Below are 26,935 nucleotides of genomic sequence, written 5' to 3'. Positions count from 1 at the left end.
AAAAATGAGGACGATGCAGAAGTGGAACCCCCTGATAAAACCGTCAGATTTCGTGAGACTTATTCACTACCAGGAGAACAGTATGGGGGAACCGCCCACATGATTTCAATTATCTCCCACCAGGTCCCTCCCATGACACAGGAGAATTATGGGAGGACAATTCTAGATGAGATTTGGGTGGGGACACACAGCCAAACCATATCATGCACTGTCTTTGTCTTTTAACTTTATTCATTGCCTATTTTTGTCAGATCAAAGCTTCTACATTTAATAAGATTGAATTTATCAGTAATTTCTTTTATGGTGTCTGTGTTTTGTGTCATATTAAAAAAAGTTTTTCTTTGCTTAGTGTCATAAAATCTGTCCTTTGTTTTCTTCTAAAAATTGGAAATCTGTTTCTCACATTCTGTTTTATTTCCTTTGTTCTTTGATTCGTAGGGATGTGAGGTAGAAATCTCTATCAGTTAACTCTTGCTTGGTAACAAGTAACCCCACACCTCAGAGGCCAACGACCATAGGCCACCATTTCTCACTCCTGAGCATGGGTTGCTTGGGAGGTTTCAGCTCAAACTGTGGTGGCTGAGCTGGATCTACTCCAAGTGTCTCTGATCCTCCTGGGTTTGGGGCCTGCCAGGGTGCCTTCTTCTCATAACAATGGCAGGAGTGCAAAGAACAAAGGGAAATGTGAAGGTCTCTTATCTTACTACACAGGCTGAGAATGGGCAGACTATCACTTTACCACATCCATTGGCAAAAGTGAGTCACGTGGCCAAACCAGAAGTCAAGGGCAGGAAGTTTAAGTATGAATCCCATCTCCACATGCTATGATTTCCTGGGCTTTCAACTTCTTAAGGCTGAATTGTTTTATTCTCACCTCCCCAGACTGCAGAAAACACATTTTCTCCAGGACTCGTTGAACCATAGGGCAGAATGATTGTAGTTCACAAATACTAGATGGAAGGTGCCATTTGGCCACTGAGGCCACTTCCTTCCCCTTGTCCCCATCTACGGCCTCTGTTCTGCTCCCTGTCCGTCTGCCCAGGCCTTCCAGGCATCAGCCTCTTAATAGTTCCTGGCTTCGTTCCCTCTCTTCACTTCTATTATGTGAGGGTTTCCATCCTTATTTGGTGTAGGAGGACTGGACAGAGTCAACACAGCCTGTCACGTCCCCACTCTCAGCACCTGGGTACCCCTGAGTGCTCAGCATGAGTGGGGTCCCACAGTGTCTCCCTCCATGGCACGTTCTGAAGGCATAGGAGCTGGACTGACATTTGGGACACCTAAACCTTTGTTCCACTTCTGCCAGGACAACTTCCTTGGTCCAGGCAAATCATGGCAGCTCTCTATGCCTCATTTTTTTATTCCTCACACAATGGAATAACATAACCCTCAGTACTTACCTAAGGGAAGAGAAATGATTCCCCTGCCTTCTCCCCATTTCTGCATTAGCTGGAGCATCAGATTTTTATGTCTGGCCAAGAATATAGGGAAGGAAGAGCAGGTAAGCTTTGGGCCGAAAGAGGGCATTTAGGGGTTTCACTTAAGGAAAGAAAGCCAGGGGGCAGAGAGGGGTGGTGGAGCATGATCTTGGGCCAATGGTGAAGAACTAATGAAGTGCAATGTGCATAGGTTAAGTTGTGTAGCAGCCTGGGTCCCATCAAGAGATAGATAGAAACCACATAGTGGGTCTAACGGGGAAGTGTAGTATAAAGGATTGCAACTATGATAAAAGAGTCACTGTAAGACATAAAGCAATTCTGCCTGGTGTCCTAGTGCAGAGGGAGGTACCCAAGGAAGCACAGATTTGAAAGGTGTTCGGATGTCATAAAATGTGGTTCAGCCACCGCATAAGAGACGTTTGTGTATTTGGGCAGGCTGGAGCTCGTCAGCAGCTTTTGCACAAGCACTAGGCCACCCACTGGAGTGCAGGTGAGGGAGCCGGATGAGCCACTGGAATGCAGGGGAGGGAGACGGCCATGAGCCGCTGGTGTGCAGGGGAGGGAGCAGGCCGTGAGCTGTTGGGGCAGGTGAGGGAGCTGGCCATGAGCCACTGGAGTGCAGGTGAGGGAGCTGGCCGTAAGCCGTTGGTGCAGGGATGCATGGCGGGAGTCTGGCTGCCTTTGTAGGGCAGGAAGTCTCCAGAATGCTTGAGTCCCGCAGGGTCTGGCAGAAGGAATGGCAGCTCTGTGCGGACCCTCTAGAATACAGGTCACTGTGTTCAGGTTGTACAAGGGGTACAAGAGGGGTTCTGGGAAACTTTTCAGGAACTTTCAGACCACATGGGCCCTGCTACGTTTTGGTTTCCATGTCAAGATGCTGCAATCCAAGGCTACAAGGTGGCTGAGGGACCAGGCCTAGGTCTGTGGTTGGGGCTTGAACATGATCAAGGCCCAGGCAGAGAGCTCGTGCCCCCTGCAGTCTCTCCATCCTCTACCTAGATGCCTGCAGAATGTTCACTTCCAGAGGGTATATTGAACAGTATTTCCCAGTTTATCACAGTGCACGTATTGAAAGGTGCACTAGGAGCTGGGAGGCAACAGACTGAAAACTGACACTGGAGATGCTGGCTCATAGCAACGAAGAGAAGCTGAAAAGGAGTGGGAAAGAACTAACTGTAATTTTACATCAACAATCTGCATCTTTGTTTCAATGGTTTGTGGCAACAAAAATGACTATTTTTTCTACCCTCCTAGTTCAGACATAGCCTGAGACTTTTTTTTTTTTTTTTAGATGAAGTCTTACTCTGTCACTCAGGCTGGGGTGCAGTGGCCTGGTCTCGGCTCATCGCAATCTCCACCTCCCGGATTCAAGTGATTCTTCTGCCTCAGCTTCCAGAGTAGCGGGGGCTAACAGGCACTCGCCACCACGACTGGAAAATTTTCGTATTATTAATAGAGATAGGGTTTATCCATGTTGGTCAGACTGGTCTTGAACTCCTGACCTCAGGTGATCTGCCCACCTCTGCCACCCAAAATGCTGAGATTACAGATGTGAGCCACTGTGCCCGGCCACCTGAGACATTTTGGGCAACAGGTGTGACAGAAGAAATGTGTATCCCTTCCGGGCAGGGGATTTAAGAAGTGGCTCATGGCTGATTGAGTTTTCTTTGTTCTGTTTCTGGAACTGTGGGAGCATCTTCTGGGATAAGGGTCTATCTTTTTGAGTCTCTGAATGACTACGACCACTAGAGGCCTCTTGTTTACCCGTGATGGATGTGAAATCAATTGAGAAGTCAAGGCTGGGTGCGGTAGCTCACGCTTGTAATCCCAGCACTTTGGGAGACTGAGGCAGGCAGATCATGAAGTCAGGTAATCAACACCATCCTGACAAATACGGTGAAATCCAGTCTCTACTAAAAATACAAAAAATTAGCCAGGCGTGGTGGCAGGCGCCTGTAGTCCAAGCTACTCAGGAGGCTGAGGCAGGAGAATCTCTTGAACTCAGAAGGCGGAGGTTGCAGTGAGCTGAGATTGCACCACTGCACTCCAGCCTGGGCCACAGAGTGACACTCCATCCACTGCACCCCATGCCCTGAAAAAAAAAGAAAAGAAAAGAAAAGAATTCAACTTTGCTGTTGAAGCCACTGAGGTTTGGGGACTTTTTTGTCACACTGCATCACCTGTCCTGACCAATGCATGACTCATCTCATCCTTGGCACAGCCCCTGAGAGAAGGGGCTTCATCCTCATTTCACAAATGAAGAGTCAAGTCTCAGAGAGTTTAGCAGCATGAGCAAGGTCACACAGCGAGGGGTGGAGCTTGGATTTGAATCCAGGTCTGTCTAACCTCAAAGACTGAAGTGGGGATGAAAATTAGTTGCTGTTGTTGTTTGCCTGTCACCCAGGTGATGTAACACTTGTCTAGGCTCTGTCTACTGGGGCTTTGTGACATATCTCTGCACTGATCACCCAGGTGATGAGACTCTTGTCTAGGTTCTCCTATCCTTGGATTGTAACTTAGCAGGATCTTGGACTCATATCCTTTTAGGGATCGTAGAAGTGAACACATCAAAGCTGCCAAGATAAAGTGGAAAAGTGGGCAATATTGCCAAATGCAAAATATCTGGGCTATATTTTGGTCTGAGATCACCATTTGAGATTCCTGGAAGTTAGGGAATATGGAGGCCAACTCCTGTAGGGATGCTGTATAAGACTCCACTTTCTAAGTCAATGATCTCAACCCTGTGGATCAGCACTCTCCATGTAATGGGACATCTTAACCCATTTTGTGCTGCTATAACAGAATACCAAAGACTAAGGAATCTATAAATAAAGGAAATGTATTTCTTAGAGTTCTGGAAGCTAGGAAGTCCAAGGATTAGGGGTCTGCATCTGGTGAGGGCCTTCTTGCTGTGTTATCTCATGGCTGAAGGCAGCAGAGCAAGACTTTGAGAAAGAAAGAGAGCAAAAGGGGCTGAACTTTCTTTTAATACAAGCCCACTCCTAAGATAACTAACCCACCACCAAGATAACTAGCCTATTCCTGAGACAGTGACATTAATCCATGCATGGGGGCAGAATCTCATAACCCAATCACTCTTATTAGGCCCCACCTCTCAACACTGTCACATAGAGGATTAAGTTTCCAACACTTGAGCTCTGGGGGACACATGCAGACCATACATGGGGGATTGATGAGTATATGGGAGTGGCCAGTCATGAATATTTCAGCTGAGAGTTGTGTTTGGGAGCTGAAGCCATGCACCATCATGGCAGGGCACACATAAACCTTTGAATGCTCTGAGGAATGAATATTGAACATTGTAACTCATGGCAGAAGGTGGAATATTTAAAAGGCAGAACTGCCTGGGTAAACTAAAAGAGTGAACAAACAGCATGTAGCCTGTGGCTGGCTCCTCTTCTCTTCCCATCCCTACCTTTCACATTTCTCTCTTTCTTTCCCTCCCTCTCTCTCCTTTCCATCCCTCCCTCCTTCCTTCATTTCTTCCTTCCTTCCTCTACCTTATTCTTTCTCTCCCTCCCTGCTTCCTTGTTTCTTTCCTTCTTTCTCTTTCCCTCTTTCTCTCCCTCCTTCCTTCTTTCTCTCTCTCATCTCCTTCTCTCTTTCTCTCTCTCTCCAACTTTCTCTCCCTCCATCCTTCCTTGTCTCATTCTTTCCTTTCTTCTCTCTTTCCTTCTTTGTCCCCTTCCTTCATTCCTCCCTCCCTCCATCCTGCCTTCCTTTCTTCTCTCTTTCTTTGACTGATGTCTTCTGAGCCCAAGCACCCTGTGGGGTACTAAGTGGTACCAAAATTGACTCAAGAATCAAGAAGAAATAGAAAACCTAAGAAGTACTATAACATGAATGACATAAAACCTCTAGTAAAATAAAATCTCTCACAAAGGAAGGACTAGGCCCAGATGGTTGTATGAGCAAATTTTATAGACTTTCAAAGAATGGATCATTCTAGTTATGTCCCAAACAACTATAGCTATGAATATTAATGCTTGATTTTCCAAGAGCTTCATTTCCTAAAATCTGTAGGTTCAAAGGTAGATTGGCATGTGTTGGAAATCCTCAAATGTTGTGCAGTTCCTTGGAGTTTTAGCATTAAAAAAGAAAGGCCTTGCTTGCATTAACTTTGAATTTTGTAAGAGTTACCAGTTAATAGAGATACTCTATGCATTTATATACACTCTGATTTTATAGGAATGGAGGCATATCAGACAATTGGCTCTGCACCCAGGTTTTTTACTTTGTAACATATTTTGGACATCATTTTTTAGTATCCTTTTAAAATTTATTTTTTTAATTAGCTGCATAGTGTTCTATCATATGAATAATGATAATTTCAATAAACGGTAAGGTGATAATCATTAACGTGATTGATAAACATTAAGGTGATTTCTAGACTTTTTTTAACTAAAAAGATGGTATAATACTTCCTCCCATTCATACATAATTCCAGGCATCATGAGTATGTCTGTAGGGTAAATTTCTGAAAATGAAATTGCTGAATCAGAGAGTATTTTCATTTATAATTTTGGTATATATTGTTTAATCACAATTGATATAGTTTGTACTAATTTATAATCCCAGTAACAAGACGTCAGTAACACTTCAAACTCCACAACTTCACTGGCAGTGCTTGAAGTCATGATGCATATTGCCAGCCTCCCTTCAAGGAAAGTTCTATTAACTCTACAAAAATTTTATAAATGGCAGACGTTACATTTCCAGATAGCTTTGTGGTAACCAAAAAAATAACTGATTTATAAGCAATTTGTATATCACGTTGAGGCAAAATATATTTGTGATAAATATCATTATTGTTAGGTATTTAAAACATCTCATGTATCAAGAAATCATACTTTAGATGGGGCCAAACTGGCCGATTAGAAGCAGCTGTGGCCCGTGGCTCTCACAGAGAGCAATGAAAACTGCGAGTGAATTCTGCACCTTCAATGGATGTATTCAGGTTCCTGCATTGGGACTGACTAGGCAGACAGCTCGACCCACAGAGAGTCAGGACAAGCAAGTGGGTCAGTGACCCACCCAGGTGTGGCACGGAGCTAGCCAAGTCCCCACTTGCAGACAAGGGAGGCTATGAGTGAATTTGCGACCCTGCCCGGGAAACCATGCTTCTCTGATGGATCTTTCAACCTGCAAATCAGGAGGTACCTTCATGAGCTCAGCAACCACAGCCTCAGGTTTGAAGCACAGAGCTGTGTGGAGTTTCAGCACAGTGATTGCTGGCTTACTGCAGCATGAATAGAAACCCAGGAATTTTGCATACTCTGCCCTGAGAATTCCAGCAAACCGGGAGATACATCTGTGCATTCCCTTTGGAAGGGGGCTGAATACAGGGAGCCAAGTGACGTCATTCTGAGGCCCCACTCCCACAGCACCTCACAAGACCCATTGGCTTGGAATTCCAGCTGGCCAGTGACAGCAGGCTGGAGAAAGCTGGAGGTGGACCGAGTTCCCAGGGGGAGGGGCAGCCACTCTATCTGTGGTTTGAGTTGGCTGCTCTAGACTGCTGGCACCAGGGATCAGGAGGAGTCCCCTATAACACAGTAGAGCTGTTGTGACTGATCATGGCCAGGCTGCTTCTTTAAGAGAGACTGAAATCCATCCTTCCTCACTGGACAGGGCCTCCCCATCAAAATTTTAGCAACTCCATCCAGAGTTCTATGGACAGAACTCTGATTTCTCCCTGGGATGAAGTCCCCAGGGAGAGAAGTAGCTACTGTCTCCCCAGTTCAGCCAACTGAAACTTTCCAGCCTGCTGGCTCTGAAGACTCCTGGGGGTCAGAACAACACAACTGCTCTGCCAAAGGGCAGCCAGACTGCTTCTTTAAGCAGTCCCTGATCCTGTTCCTCCTGACTCGGTGAGACCTCCCAACAGGGGTCTCCAGACATCTCCTACAGGAGCTTTCCAGCTGGCATCAAGTCTGTACCCACTTGGACTTGTGCTCCCAGAGGAAGAATCAGGTTGCCATCTTTGCTGTTTTGCAGCCTTCACTGGTGAGACCTCCAGGTGCAGGAGAGACTGATGTGACTAGGGTCTAGAGTGGACCCCCAAAAACCACAGCAGCCCTAGCCCTAGGGAAGAGTGGTCTGACTGTTAAAAACAAACAGAAAGCAACAACAACAACATCAACAAAAAGACCCCATGAAAAACTCCGTTCAAATGTCAGCAACATCAAAGGCAGATAAGCCCACAAAGATGAGAAAGTATCAACACCAAAACGCTGAAAACTCAAAAAGGCAGAGTGCCTCTTCTCCTCTAAATGACAACAACACCTCCCAAGCAAATGCATAGAACTGACCCGAGGCTGAGATGGCTGAATTGACAAAACTAGGCTTTAGGAGGTGGGCAATAACAAACTTCTCTGAGCTGAAGGAGCACGTTCTAAAAATGCAAGAAGCTAAAAATCATAAAAGAACACAGTAGCTGATAACCAGAATATTCAGTTTAGAGAGGAACATAACTGACATGATGGAGCTGAAAAACACAACATGAGAACTTCACAACACAACCACAACTATCACTCACAGAATAGGCCAAGTGGAGGAAAGAATCTCAGAGCTTCAAAACTATCTGTCTGATATAAGACAGGAAGAGAAGAATAGAGAAAGAAGAATAAAAAAGAAAGAACAACAAAACCTTCAAGAATTATGGGATTATGTAAAAAGACTGAACTTAAGACTGATAAGGGTGCCTTGACCCACCACGATCAAGATGGCTTCATCCCTGGGATACAAGGTTGGTTCAACACAGGCAAATCTATAAATGTAATTCATCACATAAACAGAACTAAACACAAAAACAACACGATTATCTCAATAGATGCAGAAAAGGCCTTCAATAAAATCCAACATCCCTTCATGTTAAAAACTCTCAATAAGCTAGGTATTGAAAGATCACACCTCAAAATAATATGAGCCGTATATGACAAACCCACAGCCAATATCATACTGAGTGAGAAAAAGCTGGAAGCATTCCCCTTGAAAACTGGCACAACAAAAGGATGGCCTCTCTCACCGCTCCTATTCAACGTAGTACTGGAATTTCTGGCCAGGACAATCAGGTAGAAAAAAGAAATAAAGATATTTAAATAGGAAGAGGTGAAGTCAAATTATCTTTGTTTGCAGATGACATGATCTTGTATCTAGAAAACCCCATCATCTCAGCCCAAGAGCTTCTTAAGCTGATAAACCACATCAACAGAATCTCAGGATACAAAATCAGTGTGCAAAAATTGCTAGTATTCCTATACACAAACAACAGGCAAGTAGAGAGCCAAATCGTGAATGAACTTCATTCACAATTGCTACAAAGAAAACAAAATACATAGGAATACAGCTAACAAGAGAAGTGAAGAACCTCTTCAAGGAGGAATACAAACCACTGCTCAGAGAAATCAGATAGGACACAGACAAATGGAGAAGCACTCCATGCTCATGGATAGGGAAGAATTCATTCCTGAAAATGTCCATACTGCCCAAAGTAATTTATAAAACAATTCAATGTTATTTCCATTAAACTACCAATGACATTTTTCACAGAATTAGAAGAAAGTATTTTAAAATTCTCGTGAACCAAAAAAGAGCCCAAATAGCCAAGGCAATTCTAAGCAAAAAGAACAAAGCTGGAGGCATCACACTACAAAACTTCTAACTATGATATAATGCTACAGTAACCAAAACAGCATGGTACAGGTACAAAAACAACAAATGAAACATAACAGAGAACTCTTAAATAAGACCACACACATACAACCATCTGATCTTTGACAAACTTGACAAACACAAGCAATGGGGAAACGATTCCTTATTTAATAAATCATGTTGGGAAAACTGGCTAGCCATATGCAGAAACTGAAACTGGACATCTTCCTTAAACCTTATACAAAAAATAACTCAAGATGGAATAAAGACTTAAACATAAGACCTAAAACCATAAAAACCGTTGAAGAAAACCTAGGCAATACCATTCAGGACATAGGCATGGGCAAAGACTTTGTGAATAAAACACCAAAAGCAATGGCAACAAAAGCCCAAATTGACAAATGGGATCAGACAAAACTAAAGAGCTTTTGCACAGCAAAATAAACTATCATCAGAGTGAACAGACCACCTACAGATTGGGAGAAAATTTTTGCAATCTATCTGTCTGACAGATGGCTAATATCCATAATCTACAAAGTACTTAAACAAATTTACAAGAAAAAATCAGCCCAATCAAAAAGTGGACAAAGGAAACGAGCAGACACTTCTCAAAGAAGACATTTACGTGGCCAACAAACATGAAGAAAAGCTCATCATCACTGGTCATTAGATGAATGCAAATCAAAACCACAATGAGATACGATCTCACGCCAGTTAGAATGGCGATTATTAAAAAATCAGGAAACAGCAGATGCTGATGAGGCTGTGGAGAAATAGGCGTGCTTTTACACTGTTGGTAGGAGTGTAAATTAGTTCAGGCATTGTGGAAGACAGTATGAAAATTCCTCAAAGATATAGAACCAGAAATACCATTTGACCCAGCAATCCCATTATAGGGTATATACCCAAAGCATTATAAATTATTATACTATAAAGACACATGCACTGTATGTTTATTTCAGCACTGCATGTTTATTTCAGCACTTTTCACAATAGCAAAGTCTTGGAACCAACACAAATGCCCATTAATGATAAACTGGATAAAGAGAATGTGGCACATATACACCATGGAATACTATGCGTTTATGTCCTTTCCAGGGACATGGATGAAGCTGGAAATCATCATTCTCTGCAAACTAACACAAGAAAAGAAAACCAGGCTAGGAGCAGTGACTCATGCCTGTAGTCTCAGAACTTTGGGAGGCTGAGGTGGGGAGTTTGAGATCAGCCTGACCAACATGGAGAAACCCCGTCTCTACTAAAAATACAAACAATTAGCCAGGAATGTTGGCACATACCTGTAATCATAGCTACTTGGGAGGCTGAGGCAGGAGAATCGCTTGAACCCAGGAGGCAGAGATTGTGTTGAGCCGAGATCACGCCATTACACTCCAACCTGGACAGCAAGAGTGAAATTTTGTCCAAAAAAAAAAGAGAGAGAAAGAAAAAGAAAAAAGAAAAGAAAACCAAACACTGCATGTTCCTACTCATAAGTGGGAGTTGAACAATGAGGACACATCGACACAGGGAGGGGAACACCACACACTGGGGCCTGTCATGTGGTGGGAGGCTAGGGGAGGAATAGCGTTAGGAGAAATACCTATGTAGATGACGGTTTGACGGGTGCAGCAAACCACCATGGTACGTGTATAACTATGTAACAAACCTGCATGCTCTGCCCATTTATCACAGAACTTAAAGTACAGCAAAGAAAACTTTACATAAATGCATAAGGTCTAGAAAAGCTAATACATTATAATGAAAAGTCAACTATAATCTCAGCTCAAAGAGAACACCATGAAATTATGAAGAGCTCTCCACAAATCTCTAAATTTATGTCCTCATAAGATTACATTTCTATTTCTTCTTGAATAATTTCCTCATTTTAGCTATGATTTAGTGATAGTAAGAAGGTAATTATGAGGAGAAAATTCTCCTAACACTCCATTGAGAAAATTCTGCCTCATTTCACCATACACCTGAGTCTTAAGCAGTCACTTCTAATGTAGCTGAATAATAGATCCTCACCCAGCTGAGTCTATGAGTTGAATCCATGTATGTGAGATAAGTCCCCCAAGGAGAGGTAATAAGCTGGGAATGCCATCAGCTCATCTTTCTTCAGGCCTATATTTGTCATTGTCACTTGAAGAAGCAGGGCAGCCCTGGCATTGGGATTGGCAGTAACAGAGAGTATCAAAGGGAAAACTAAAGTTCCCTAATTTTTGGAAAAAAGCAGATTGGAAACAGACGGGCTCCAGCGTTTTCCATGTGTGAGGTCATTGCCCCAGGAAGTCTTGCTCAGGACATTTCTTGTCAGCAAAGCAGAAGTCAAACGATATTCCTACCTTCCAAGACAATAGAACATAATGTCAGATTTTGTCATGGATTCCCACAAGTTCAAGAAACTTTCATGGCCTTATTTAACTGCTTAAGCATTTCTACTAAAAAATTATTTGGCTTTCAAATACACAGGAATCTGTTTGGAAAAATTTTAACCAGAAAAATTTGGAATTCTAAAGTAAAAAATGCATAAGGCCATAAAAATTTTTTACATCTTTTAATTTATATGTCAACTGGGGAAAGAGAAACGTTCTCTGAAGTTTCCTTTTATACCATTAAAGACTTATTCTTTATTGCCAGCAATACAGGGTGACTTATTCAGGTTGAATCTTGAAGGTAAACTTTAACTGAATTTTAAGTTTTGGCTAATTTTTAAGCGTTTCTCAGTCACCTACCATGATTTCATCTCAGAAACCAAAATCTCAGTTTCATTTAGATTTTTGAAATATTAAAACAGAAGATTAAATGCTTCAAAATAATACTTATGTAGAGACTTATATGTGTGGACCAGAAATCTCCAGGTATTACAAAGTTTATGAGAACATAATAAATGTTGATACACACATTTAATTCTGAAATAAAAACTTACAACAAATAAAACTAACAAATCAAGAAAATTTTGTAGGTTATACATTTTATGTCTAAAAATATAGGTATGAAACACTCAAGGATAGACAAAAGAAGAAATCACAAGAGGAAATAGAAAATATGTAGAGACAAATTAAAAACATGAAATACCAAAAGTTAAGAGATACATCAAAAACAGTACCATAAGGGAAAAATTTATAGCTATAAGTGATTATAAAAAATAAGATACCGAATCAACAACTTTACTCCTAAGGAACTAAAAACAGAGGGAAAAAGAGGGACTACTAAAGAGGGACAACTAAAACTAGCAAAATTGAAAAAATGATAAAGATAACAGTGGAAATAACTGAAATAGAGAATAGAAAAACAATATCAAAAATCAACAAAGCCTAATTTGTTCCCTGAAAAAGATCAAAACTGACAAAATTTTATCTAGATTGACTAAGAAAAAAAGTGAATATTCAAATTACTAAACTCAAAAATAAAATGGGTACATTACTAACACATTTTTGGAGTAAAAAAGGGATGTAGGAGAGTAACATAAGGAAGTATACACTAAAAAATTGAATAGCCTAAATAAATTGAACAAATTCCTAGAAACAAAAAACCTACTAAGACTGAATCAGAAAAGTTGAATAAACCTATTCAGCAAGGAGATTCAGCAGGAAGATTGCATCAGTAATCAAAAACCCAGCAACAAAGAAAAGCCTGGACCAGATGGCTTCACTGTTGAATTCTACCCAATGTTTAAAGCAGAATTAAAACCACTTTTTCTCATACTTTTTCAAAACATTGAAGACGCAGTAATTTTTTCTAACTTATTCTGTGAGTCCAGTATGACCCTGACACCAAGCCAGACAAAGGCACCATAAGGAAACTGCAAAAAAAATCCCTTATAAATGCTGAAGCAAAAATCCTCAACAAAATACCAGCAACTCAAACTCAGCAGTACTTTAAAAGGATTATACACTATGAATGAGTATAATTGACTCCTGAAATAAAAGTATGTTCCAACACATGAAAATCAGCATAATATCACATTAACATAAAGAAGGAAAAAACCCTCATGTGATCATATTAATCAAAGAAGAAAAAGCGTTTGTCCAAATTTAACCCACATTCATGATAAAATATAGTTAGTAAACTATAAAAAGAAAGAAAACACCTTAACATAATGCTATACAAAAAAATAAAACAAAACAAAACAAAAAAACACAGCTAACATGGTGAAAGACTGAAAGCTTTTACCCTAAGAGCAAAAACAAGGATGCTTGCTTTTACTACTTCTATTTAATATAGTACTGAAGGTTCTGGTTAGTTAAAACAATAAGGTGAGTAAAAGAATTAAAGATATTCCAATTTTTTAAAAAGTAAAATTATCTGTTTGCAGATGACATAAACTTATATATTAAAAATATTTTAGTTTCTGTGAAATAAACTGTCAGATGCAATAAATACAATTCATCAAAGCTGCATGAAACAAAATAATACACAAAAATCGTTGTATTTCTACAATAACAATAAACTATCTGAAGAAGAAATCAAGACAACAAGGTCATGTATGATAGCATCAAAATAATAAAATACTTACGAACCCACTTAACCAAGGAAATGAAAAACCTGTAGAGCAAAAACTATAAACATGGCATGAAAGTATTAAAGATGACACAAATAAATGAAAAGACATCATGTGTTTATGGACTGGAAGACAAAATCTTGTCAAGGTGCCATTGTTATCTATAGTCTTCCACAGATTCAATAAAATCACTACAAAAATTCCAATATTTGCAAAAATAGAAAAACCTATTCTAAAATTCAGATGAAATCTCAAAAAAACCCAAGCACCCAAATCAATCTTAAAAACTAACAAAGTTAGAGGACTAACACCTCCTGGTTTCAAACTTCAGTATGCAAAACAATGCTGTACCAGCATAGAGACAGACGCAAAGACTAATGCAATAGAAATAAAGAACCAAAAAATATGGTCATGATTTTTAACAAGGGCGTCAAGACTGTTCAATGGGGAAAGGACGATATTTTTTAAAATGGTGTTAAAAACGGATATTTACATCTATCATCTATCTATCTATCTATCTATCTATATCCCAAATTAGCTTTTTGTCTGTCATGTATGTTGCAGATCTATTTCCCCAGTCTTTTGACTTTTGACTTTGAGGCATTTTTCTCTTATACAAAATTTTAATTTTTATGGAGTCAAATACAACCTTGGCGCCGATCTGGCTCCCGTACTGCCCGGCCTGCGTGAGCACGATTTCCTTCATGGCCAAGGCGTTATTTCAGCGGCAGTAGAAACGCGAGAAGGAGAAGCAGACGCATAGCTACCCAGCCCGCCCTCCACCGACGCTGAAATCGCCCCGCGTCCACCTCCCTCAGCCTCGGATTAGGCTCCCAGAATAAGCAACAGCTTTACTTCCACACAGGTGTACCCACCTGTGAATCCCTTGCCATTGAACGTTTGTTGGAAAACTCAGGTGTCCTTGCTGTGGTCCTTTCCACGTTGGGGAAAGCTGGTCAGCTGGAGAACTTCCTCCCACATCTTTAGTAAGACTAAATCCCTAGCTGAGCTGAAACTGAATTTTCCTCCCATGTGGGAGGGGAAGACTCTTGTTTCCATATTCACAGAGTGCCTTTGCACCTGTCCTAGATTGATAACATATTGTTGTAATTGATGAGTCTTTTCATCTATTAGGAGACCTGTGCTTAGGAAAGGTCTTCCGAAAGTTAACTCAACAGGATTTAATTATAAGTTTTACTTTGGAACAGTTCAAACCCACAGTAAGCTATGGGTGTTAGAGATAGTCAGGCGTCTGATTTAGCTACAGTCTTCTTTAGAGTAGGATTAGCCCTTTCACCTTTCTAGAGGACTGCGGTCTGCACACAGAGTGAATGTAATATTGGATTCTTAAAGCTGAGGATAGGTGTTGGGATACACCTGCTGTGAAAGACGTGCCATGGCCACTTTGCAGGCTTTTAGATTACCCAAACTGAGGAGATATTTCTTCTGGTAAAGATTTTTCAGATGGGGTGGGGAATACCTCGATCTAACCAGTGAAGATATCAGTAAGCATTAGCAAATATTTGAATCTCCTGCAGAAAGGTATCTGAGTAAATTAGAGTTGCCAGTTCTCACCTGGATAGGGTCCTGAATTTTGGACAGGTTTACCTCAAGAAGGAGAAAATTGCTGGCCATTTGGGTCATGTCAGGCAAAGAGCTCACAGGGCTGAGTCACCTGTTTTGGTGTCTTGAAAAGATTTACCCCTATAAACAAATGAGACATTAACAGAAACCAAGAATCCTTTCTAGGGTGAAAAGAATAATGAAAGTGCTGAATTATATTCCTATGATTGGTACTTGGCATTAGTAATTTATTACCATCATTCGGCCAGCCAGAGGGGCCCTGGACTGAAATGCAGACCCTGGCTCATTTTTGTTCTTCTTCAGAGTGTTCTGGCCCAGTTCTAAGTATGCTGTCCAGCACGCCCATAAGCTTCATTGGCCCTTTCAGTGCAGGGGCCTTGGCTGTGGCATCTACAACGGCATTTCCTTTTACATGGTCAGTCTCTCTTTTGATGTCCTCTGCAATTAATTATAGTCACTTTTTGGCAGCAAAGCGGCATTCTAACAAGCTCAAAATTTGAATAATGTTGTATGGAAAAGCCCTTGGGGGTCAGGAGTCCCTACCCATTCCAAATTACAGCATAAGCATGAAGCACTGAAAAGTCATACTTGGAATCAGTGTAAATGTTAACTTTTAAATCCTTCCTCAATTGCAGGAGCTGAGTAAGTTCAATTAACTCAGCTTTTTGAGCTGAGGTCGAGGCCAGCAAGACTTGTGCCTACTACTAATCGCATACCTACCCTTCTTGTTTTCTTGATGCATAAAACAACTTACATCTGTTAACCAATCTTCCTTGGGATGGTCAAGGGGCTCATCCTTCTTAAGTCTGGCCTGCTAGAATAAATTTGTTACATAACCTGTGACATGCTTTGGCTGTGTCCCCAGTCAAATCTTATCTTGAATTGTAGCTCCCATAATTCCTATATTTCGTGGGAGGGACCCAGTGGGAGGCAATCGAATCGGGGGATGAGTCTTTCCCATGCTGTTTTCGTGACAGGGAATAAGCCTCATGAGATCTGATGGTTTATTTATTAATTTATTTTTGAGACATAGTCTTGCTCTATTGCTCAGGCTGGAGTGCATTATCAGGACCTTGGCTCACTGCAACCTCTGACTCCTGGGTTCAAGCGATTCTCTTGTCTCAGCCTACCGAGTAGCTGGGATTATAGGCGCCTACCACCATGCCTGTCTAATTTTTGTACTTTTAGTATAGACGGGGTTTCACCATGTTGGCCAGGCTGGCCTCGATCTCCTCACCTCAGGTCATCCACTGCCTTGGCCTCCCAAAGTGCTGGGATTACAGCTGATGGGTTTATAAAGGGGAGTTTCCCTACACAAGATCTTTTGCCTGCTGCCATGTAAGAGATGTGACTTTGCTCCTCATTTGCCTTCTGCTATGAGTGTGAGGCTTCCCTGACCATGTGGAACTGTAAGTCAATTAAACCTCTTTTCTTTATAAATTACCCAGCCTCAGATATGTCTTTATTAGCAGCATGAGAACAGACTAATACTACTAGTATGCCAGAAAGGCTAGAAGCACCTGTGGACTCTGGCAGATAAGTAGCTGGGTTTATGGTTTGGCAGGCTTTAAGGGTTATGTCTGGAGTGTCTAGCAATAAGCCCTGATACTTTCATAAATGTTCTCTTATTATTCACTGCTGCCCTTTATCTTCTAGGACCACCTTCCCTTGGTATGGGGTCAAAAACCTGTAGGTGCTGTTCTAATGTTAGTTTATTAGCTTTGCCTGCTAGAAAAGTGGTAGCGGCAGTAGCTCTAAGACAACAAGGCACCCTGAGGCCACCTGGTCAATCTGCTTAGAAAATTAGGCTGCTGGCCTTGGAATGTCCCCCAGTTTTGGGACAAGATTACCTAAGGCCTATGCCTTGCTTTTTGGTCACATAAAGAAAAAATGGTTCATCCAACTTGGGGATTCCCATGGCTGCAGCAGAGCCCAATTTCTCCTTGAGAGTATTGAAGGTTTGCTTGCAGTTCTCATTACATCCTAGGAGCTCTAAATCTTTCCCTTTAGTGTATCATATAAAGGCTTGGCTACATGCCCAAATCTGGGCACCCATAAGCAGCAGTACCCAGCCATCTCTTAAAAAAGCCCACAGTCATTTTTTGGACAGGGACTGTTGGGTGACTAAAATAACTTTTTTATCTTCTAGGGAGGTTGATCAGTTCCAGAGGTTAAAACAGATTCCAAATATTTAAGTCTTTCAGTCAAAATCTGAGCTCTGTGTGGTGATGCCCTATATCTGCAAGTTCCCAGGAAATTTACCAACTTAACATTATTATTATGAGTCTTCTTTATTTGGGTTAGCAATGAGCAAGTCACCTACATACTGAATAATTGTGTCCCTTTCCAATTATAGATTTGTTAAGTCCTTAGCTAGAGTATTTTCAAATAAGTGGGGGCTATCCCAGAACCCTTCAGAGATGACTGTCCAGGTTAGTTTTGTGGCTGAATGCATATCTGGATCAGTCCATTCAAAGGCAAACATATTATGAATCTGGATGCATTGAGATCCAGAAAAGTGCATCTTTAAGATTTAAGAATGTAAACCAGCTTGCATCCCCTGGGACATGGTAAGTATTGGGTACAATGAGGTGTATGGAGACAACTTCATTTCTTAATGCTCTAAGGGTTCTGACAAATCTGTACTTGCCATTAGGCTTTTTATCTGGTAACATGCGAGTATTGTAAGGAGACTCTCAGGGGCTTCATAACTCATATGGCAAGAATTTGGCAATAAGGGGTTGAATTTCCCCTCATGCTTCTTGCCTTAAAATATATTGTCTCTTCTGAGGTCGAGGAGTACTAGGCTGAAGTTGGATTTCAATGGGGGAGGTGTTTAGTACGTTTCCCAGAGCCTGTGTGGCCCAATCCTCAAGATTTACTTAAGACAACACCTCAGGTGGTAAATGTGACAGCTCATTCTTAACTTCTTTTTTCCCCTGATGGGTCAGGAACAAAAGTAACAGTTTCTATGCTTTATGATCTGTGAAGGTGACCATGACTTGGTCTCCTCAGTCAATAAACCTCTCCCCAGTAAGAGGTCAGGCAATCAGACAGTACTAAAAAGGCAGGCGAGAAACCTAGAGGCTCTGGAGGACAACTTAGAAGATACAAAAAGGAGTGTTTTGAGGCTTGTCCATCATGAGAAGACAGGAGACCATTGAATTAAATCAGTACAGAGTAATCTGCTCCCACACCTAATACGAAGTTAATACTCCTACCTGCTATTTCAAGAGTCACCTGAGGTTCCTCCATCTCTCGATAGCTAGTAGTCCAATGGGAGTGGAGGTAGGAAGTATCAGGCCCCGCCACTTTTGTGTCTGCTGGGCTCTGATAATGGCTCCCTTGGAAGCACAGTGCATTTCCTTCGGCAGAGGCTTACCTTCCTACAGAAGGCACACAGATTTATACCCAAGGCGCAGTGGCCCAGAGGCACAGACTGCGATTTTCACTTTCTCACTTCCTCTGTGAAGTCCAGGGGTGAAGGGGCGTCCTCTGAAGTGGTGGAGAGCACAAGGCTGCAGCTAGAAGCTGGGCCTCTTGGAAGATTTGCTTTATTTTATGTTTTCTCTGCTCAATTCCTGTGATGGAAAACTGCAAAATCCAAGTCTAAAATCTGATCCATGGGAGTCTGGAAGCCTAAGGCTGCTTTTGGCAGCTTCCTGCAGATATAAGAAGGAGACCGTGCTATAAATGAAACTCCTAGAAATGCCTGTCCCTTTTTGGAGTCAGGGTCAGTGTTAGTGTATTTCCTCAAGGTCTAAATTATCCACCCTTGTAATAAGGCTAGGTTTTCATCTTTTCCCTGAGTAATTTTCCAGACTTTATAAAAATTAAAAAGCTGTACCACACTTTTTTTTTATTCCTTCACGGAGTCAATCATAATTTTTTCTCTCTATATCCTACTTTCTTCCTAATTCATTTGTTTTTTCTAGATTCTAGTTCTTTTGGGTCCTAGTCAGGCACTGCTGTGCCTCCTACTTGATAGGTGTCATGCCCCTGGTTGCAGGTTGCCACCCTATTAGCATGTGCTCTAGCCACTCCCATAATGCACTGCTTTTCTACCATGCAGCAGGCGAACATAAATATATGCAAATACTGCCTGGTCAGATCATACGTCAAGGTTAGCCTTTTAAATTTGTCTATGAATTTTCCCGGAACCTCTGAAAACTGTTTTAGTTTTTCCTTGCATATGGCTAATTCAGATATAGAAAAGTGTACATTTACCTATATAGTATGGGGAAAAGAAAGAGAGATCAGACTGTTACTATGTCTATGTAGAAAGAAGTAGACATAAGACACTCCATTTTATTCTGTACTAAGAAAAATTCTTCTGCCTTGAGATGCTGTTAATCTGTAACCCTAGCCTCAACCCTGTGTCACAGAAACATGTGCTGTGTCGACTCTAGGTTTAATGGATTTAGGGATATGAAGGATGTGCTTTGTTAAACAAATGCTTGAAGGCAGCATGCTTGTTAAAAGTCATCAGCACTCCCTATTCTCATGTACCCAGGGATGCAAAACACTGTGGAAGGCCACAGGGACAACTGCCTAGGAAAGCCAGGTATTGTCCAAGGTTTCTTCCCATGTGATAGTCTGAAATATGGCCTCATGGGAAGGGAAGGACCTGACCATCCACCAGTCCGACACCTGTAAACGGTCTGTGCTGAGGAGGATTAGTAAAAGAGGAAAGCCTCTTTGCAGTTGAGGTAAGACAAAACCATCTGTCTCCTGCTCGTCCCTGGGCAACGGAATGTCTCAGTGTAAAACCCGATTGTATATTCCATCTACTGAGATAGGAGAAAACTGCCTTAGGGCTGGAGGTGAGACATGCTGGAGGCAATACTGCTCTTTAAGTAATTGAGATATTTATGTATATACACATCAAAAGCACAGCACTTTTTTCTTTACCTTGTTTGTGTTGCAGAGACATTTGTTCACATGTTTTCCTGCTGGCCCTCTCTCCACTGTTACCCTATTGTCCTGCTACATCCCCCTCTCCGAGAAATGCCCGATAATGATCAATAAATACTAAGGAAACTCAGAGACTGGTGTTGGCGCTGGTCCTCCATATGCTGAGCTCTTGTCCCCTGGGCCCACTTTTTCCCTATACTTTGTCTCTGCATCTCTTTTCACAAGCCTCTAGTTCTACCTGACGAGAAATTCTCACAGGTGTGGAGGGACAGGCGACTCCTTCAATATAGTGTCCCTATTATCATCTGTCACTTCCCAGAGAGGGCAAATATTCAACTTTGCCAGCTGATAAGAGGCCCCACTACATGTTGTTCTGGTGAAGCTCGGGTGTTTCGAGAGTGGGGTATGTACGTAAGACAGGACTCGAAGGGCAGGGAGAAGATGATGAGCGGGCACTACATAACCCTGGAAAACTAGAAGAAATTAATAATACGTTGCACACCTCACTAGAACTGGAAGGAATCTGATTGTGTTCTTATGGTGAGCTCGGACTGGCAGGGGGAGTTCAGTCCAAGCTAAGAAAAGCCTAATATTAAGAGTAACTAGCATTAAAAGGGTAATCAATTATGTGCCATCCCTGTTTTGTCTTTTCCTCCATCAAACATATAGAAGCCCATTTTAATTTTTTATCCTGACCAAGCATCAGAGAAGCCTGTATATAATGTATTTCCTCCCTCTTAGTTTCTCTTCTATAAAACAAATGAAGCTGCAAAATAGGAGTCAGATCAAACAGGGGAAATAGGAAAGAAGTAACTTGTATATTGTAATGTATTAGTCCATTTTCTTTTATATATATATATATATACTTTAAGTTTTAGGGTACATGTGCACAATGTGCAGGTTAGTTACATCCGTATACATGTGCCATGCTGGCGTGCTGCACCCATTAACTCGTCATTTAGCATTAGGTATATCTCCTAATGCTATCCCTCCCCCCAGCCCCACCCCACAACAGTCCCCAGAGTGTGATGTTCCCCTTTCTGTGTCCATGTGTTCTCATTGTTCAATTCCCAGTTATGAGTGAGAACATGCGGTGTTTGGTTTTTTGTCCTTGCGATAGTTTACTGAGAATGATGATTTCCAGTTTCATCCATGTCCCTACAAAGGACATGAACTCATCATTTTTTATGGCTGCATAGTATTCGATGGTGTATATGTGCCACATTTTCTTAATCCAGTCTATCATTGTTGGACATTTGGGTTGGTTCCAAGTCTTTGCTATTGTGAATAGTGCCCCAATAAACACACGTGTGCATGTGTCTTTAAAGCAGCATGATTTATATTCCTTTGGGTATATACCCAGTAATGGGATGGCTGGGTCAAATGGTATTTCTAGTTCTAGATCCCTGAGGAATCTCTACACTGACTTCCACAAGGGTTGAACTAGTTTACAGTCCCACCAACAGTGTATAAGTGTTCCTATTTCTCCACATCCTCTCCAGCACCTGTTGTCTCCTGACTTTTTAATGATCTCCATTCTAACTGGTGTGAGATGGTATCTCATTGTGGTTTTGATTTGCATTTCTCTGATGGCCTGTGATGATGAGAATATTTTCATGTGTCTTTTGGCTGCATAAATGTCTTCTTTTGAGAAGTGTCTGTTCATATCCTTTGCCCAGTTTTTGGTGGGGTTGTTTGTTTTTTTCTTGTAAATTTGTTTGAGTTCATTGTAGATTCTGGATATTAGCCATTTGTCAGATGACTAGGTTGCGAAAATTTTCTCCCATTTTGTAGGTTGCCTGTTCACTCTGATGGTATTAGTCCATTTTCACACTGCTACGACAAATCTGACAAAACTCTCTCAGGAAAAAGTGACCTGCTGGGTTAAGAAAGCAGGGTCCAGCTGCCCTATACCAGCTCATCAAAGATTAGAGAAATGGTTAAGAAATGAGAGAAAACTGTTAAGAAAAAGTCTCATGTTCTCCATCTTGAGGGTAATTGTTTGCAAAGGGTTGTCATAAAAGAGGCTGTCACTAAACGGGCATATCTGATCTTATCATGTAGAGCTCTTAAATACCACATTTCAACTTCAATCATGATGGCGAGGTTACTGCTGATCTTTTCTGATAATTATAGTAAAAAAATTCTAGGTTCCAAGACAATTCTTTTTTTAGTGTTACTTGGACAAGTGGCAAATTAAACAAGCAGTCAGTTCAGAGTCAGAGAATCGCTGAGGAAAGTAAAAGCTAAACTGTTTGGGGCCTCTGTCCTGGGGCAGCCTCCAGGCTACTGCAAAACAGATGCGATGAGCAGAAAGGTGACAAGATGTAGAGCACTCAGTTGAGGGACTGAAAGCACAAGGTGGACAGTCCAAAAAGAGAAAGTTGCAAACATCTTGTTTAGCCAAATCCATTCTTCTCAATATTCCCCAGGGCCTCTAACCCTGTGGGCTTGGCCTCTAATCTGAGTATGATAATAGTGGATAATCATTCTTGCCCACCAGATTGGCTTCACGACTCTAAAAGACAGCCCACTTGCCAGGTGTCAGCTGATTGATTCTGTGTGGATTGTTTTCCTTGGAGTGGGGGTCTTGTCTTGTTGTCCATTCATGGTGTTGCTGAAAGATGTTGCTGGAAAAGAGGGTCCTGATACAGACCACAAAGTAGGATTCCTAGATCTTCTGCAGGAAAAAATTTGAGGTGAGTTAGAGAGCACAGTGAAAGAAGCAAGTTTATTAGAAATTACTCCATTACAGAGTTGGACATCCTCAGAAAACAAGAGCAGGAATGCATTGTCTTTTGTTAGTGTCTCTACTTATAAGTAACTATAAAGATAAAGAGTTATAATTAAACTTGGAAGGTGCAGATGTAGTCACTAAAGTCGTGGCTATTCGTTTTAACAATAACCATTAACCCATTGACCTAAGCTAGCTCATTAATAATATCCTTACAAAAAATGCTGCACTTCTAGGACATTTATACATTTTTCAGGCTTGGTGGAAGATGTCTTGTATGACCACAAATATTCTGCAATTGTAATTTGTGGCCAGTTAAAAAATGTGACTATTTTCAGACCATGAACATTAATCTTCTAGATGCCCTGTGAGTACCTAGCTACTCATATTAAGATAGAATATTCTAGTCATGTTTATTAAACTAGAAGCTAGGTAACCATGAGTTCCCCTAACACAGCAAGTCTACTCCTCAAGGAGAAAATGTATTTCTCAGGGATTTTGTGCATTTTGTTTAATGGCATTTGGTATGTTTACCAAAATGGCAGAAAAGAGTGAAATTACTCCTCAAAAATTTCTCAAGATTGGATATCAAATAAACAAAATGATTACAGTTAATATGCAATTTGATACAGTTGATATTCAGAAGAAATTTTGTTTGAAACAAAATGTGATTTTTATTGTTACTTATTTATTATTATTATTATTATTATTATTATTATTATTATTATTATTATTTTGAGACAGAGTCTTGCTCTGTTGCCCAGGCTGCAATGCAGTGCACTATCTTGACTCACTGAAACCTGTGCCTCCCTGGTTCAAGCAATTCTTCTGCCTCAGCCTCCCAAGTAGCTGGGATTACAGGCATGAATCACCACATCCAGCTAATATTTGTATCTTTAGTAGAGATGGGGTTTTCCTCTTTTGGCCAGGCTGGTCTCAAACCCCTGACAACAAGCGATCTGCCCACCTTGGCCTCCCAAATAGCTGGGATTACAGGCGAGAGCCACCACTCCCAGCCACAATGAGGTTTTTAAATAATTCTGATTTCCTGCTGTTGAGCAGGGAGCTGAGAAAATTCAACAGATCATGGGCCTATACTAGGGGAAGACTGAGGACAAACTCTAGAACACATATGATTAAATTAATTACAATGGAAACCAAATCAAATTTAGTAAGGCCACACGTCTTAGTTGCAAGATGTTTCCCCACATTTTGAAATGCGATGTTATTCCATGGAAAAGAAAACTAGTGTTTATCTCCAGAGTAAAGAACAGAGTTCCCTGCAATGATTGATTGACTGAGAACTATGGCTCAAGATTTAAAATCCTTTTTCCCATTTATAAACTAAAAATAAATTTCTAATCCCCTGTTGATTAAATGGACCTCTCTTCTTGGATAAGGACTTTCCAAAGTTAACCTGAAAAGCTAGTTCAAGCCATGGGTCACACATGCCTCATTATACTCTCCTCCCTTTTGTTTTAATTTTAATTTCAATTTCAATTTTTAATTTACATTTGTGGGTACATAGTTGGTGTATATATTCATGGGGGTACATGACACACTTTGATGCAGTCATGCAATGAGTAATAGCTTGTGTTAGAAACAATCCAATTATACTCTTTTAGTCTTTTTAAATGTGGAATTAAATTTTATTTAATATAATCACCGTGTTGTGCTATCAAATGCTGTCTTATTCATTCTTTCTAACAATTGTTTTTTTTACCCATTTAGCATCCCCACTATCCCCTTGTTCCCTCCCTGCCCTTCCCAGCCTCTGGTAACCATCCTTATACTCTCTAACTCTATGACACCAATTGTTTTGAATTTTAGCACCCATAAATAGTGAGAACATGTGACATTTGTCTTTCTGTGTCTGACATTTCACTTAACATAAAGACTTTCAGTTCCATTTATGTTATTGCAAATGGAAGGCTCTCATTATTTCTTACAGCTGAATAGTACTCCATTGTGTATATGTACCACATTTTCTCTATCCAGTCATCTGTTGATGGACATTTAGGTTCCTTCCAAATCTTGGCTATTATAAACCTTGCTGTAGCAAACATGAGAGTGCCAATAGGTCTTTGATTTACTAATTTTTTTTCTTGTAGGCATATAATGAGCAGTGGGATAGCTGGACCATATAGTAGCTCTAGTTTTCGTTATATCGGGAACATCCAAACTGTCCTTAAATGTGCTCCCAACAGCAGTGTACAAGGGTTCCTTCACTCGACATACTCACCAGCATTTGTTTTTGACTGACTTCTGGATAAAAGCCACCTTAACTGGGGTGAAATGATATCTCATTTTGGGTTTGATTTGCATTTCCATGATGATCAGTAATCTGGAGCACCTTTTCATTTGCCTGTTTCACATTTGTATGTCTTCTTTTCATAAATGTCTATTTAAATTTTTTGTCCACTCTTTATTTGGGTTATTATTTTTTATATGGAATTTTTTGAACTCAATATATTGTAGTGTATTAGTCTGTTCCTGCACTGCTATAAAAAAATACCTGAGACTGTGTTATCTATTTATTTACTGAGATGTAGTCTTGATCTGTTGCCCAGACTGAAGTGCAGTGGTGCAATCTCGGCTCACTGCAACCTCCACCTTCTGATTAAGCAATTCTCTGCCTCAGCTCCTGAATAGCTGGGATTACTGGCACCTGCCACCATGTCTGGCTAATTTTTGTATTTTTAGTGGAGACAGGGTTTCACCATCTTGGCCAGGCTGGTCTTGAACTCCTGACCTCGTGATCCACCCTCCTCAGCCTCCTAAAGTGGTGAGATTACAGGCATGAGCCATGGCACCTGGCAAGACTGGGTAATTTATAAAGGAAATGGGTTTAATTGACTCACAGTTCCACATGGCCGGGGAGTACTCAGGAAACTTCCAATAATGGCAGATGGGGAAGCAGGCACCTCTTACATGACAGCAGGAGAGAGAGCATGTATGTGAAGCAAAAGGGGAAGAGTCCCTTATAAAACCATCAGATTTCCTGAGAAATCACTCATTATCAGAATAACAGCATGGGGGAAACCACCCCCATGATCCAATGGCCTTCTACCAACCTCTCCCTCAACATCTGGGGATTACAATTCAATATGAGATTTGGGTGGGGACATAAATCCTAACCATATCATGTAGCTGTTAATTGATTTTCAGATGGATAATTTTCAAATATTTTCTCCCATTCTGTGGATTTTCTCTTCACTTTCTTTCCTGTTTCTTTCAATTTGAAAAGGCTTTCTGACTTTCTGTAATCCGATTTGTCCATGTTTGTTTTAGTTGTCTGTGCTTCTGGGGCATTATTTAAGGAATTTTTGCCCAAACCAATGCCCTAAAGAGTTTCCCCAATGTTTTCTTGTAAAAGTTTGATGGTTTGAGGCGTTAGGTTTAAGTCTTTAATTCATTTTAATTTGATTTTCGTAAGTGGCAAGAAATAGGGTTCTAGTTTTATTCTTCTGCCTATGGCTTGCCAGTTTTCCCAGCCCTATTTATTACAAAAGCTGTCTCATTTTTTATTGTATATTCTTTCCACTTTTGTTGAAATTTAATTTAGCTGCCCCTCCCATAGGATTCCAGAACACTGCTATGAGGGTCTGAATGTTTGTCCCTCGCATAGGATTCCAGAACACTGCTGCTGGGTTCCAAACGTTTGTCACATAAGATTCCAGAACACTGCACGAGGGTCTGAATGTTTGTTCCTCACAGGGGATTCCAGAACACTCCTGCTGTGGTCTGAATGTTTGTCCCTCACATAGGATTCCAGAACACTGCTATGAGCGTCTGAATGTTGGTCCCTCACACAGAATGCCAGTTTTACCAGATGTATTTATTACAAAAACTGTCTTATTTTTTATTGTATGTTCTTGGCACTTTTGTTGAAAATTAATTTAGCTGTATGAGTTTGTTTCTCAGGTCTCTATTTCGTTCCATCTGTCTTTATGTCTGTTTTTATGCTAGTGTCATGTTGTTTTAATTACTACAACTTAGTAGTATAATTTAAAACCAGGTAATGAAATTCCTCCAGTTTTGTTTTATATACTCAGCATAGCTTTGACAATTATGGTGTTTTGTGTT

The sequence above is a fragment of the Pongo abelii genome, chromosome 13, assembly GCF_028885655.2.
Source record: "Pongo abelii isolate AG06213 chromosome 13, NHGRI_mPonAbe1-v2.0_pri, whole genome shotgun sequence".
NCBI lineage: Eukaryota > Metazoa > Chordata > Mammalia > Primates > Hominidae > Pongo > Pongo abelii.
This window is presented reverse-complemented; position numbering follows the sequence as displayed.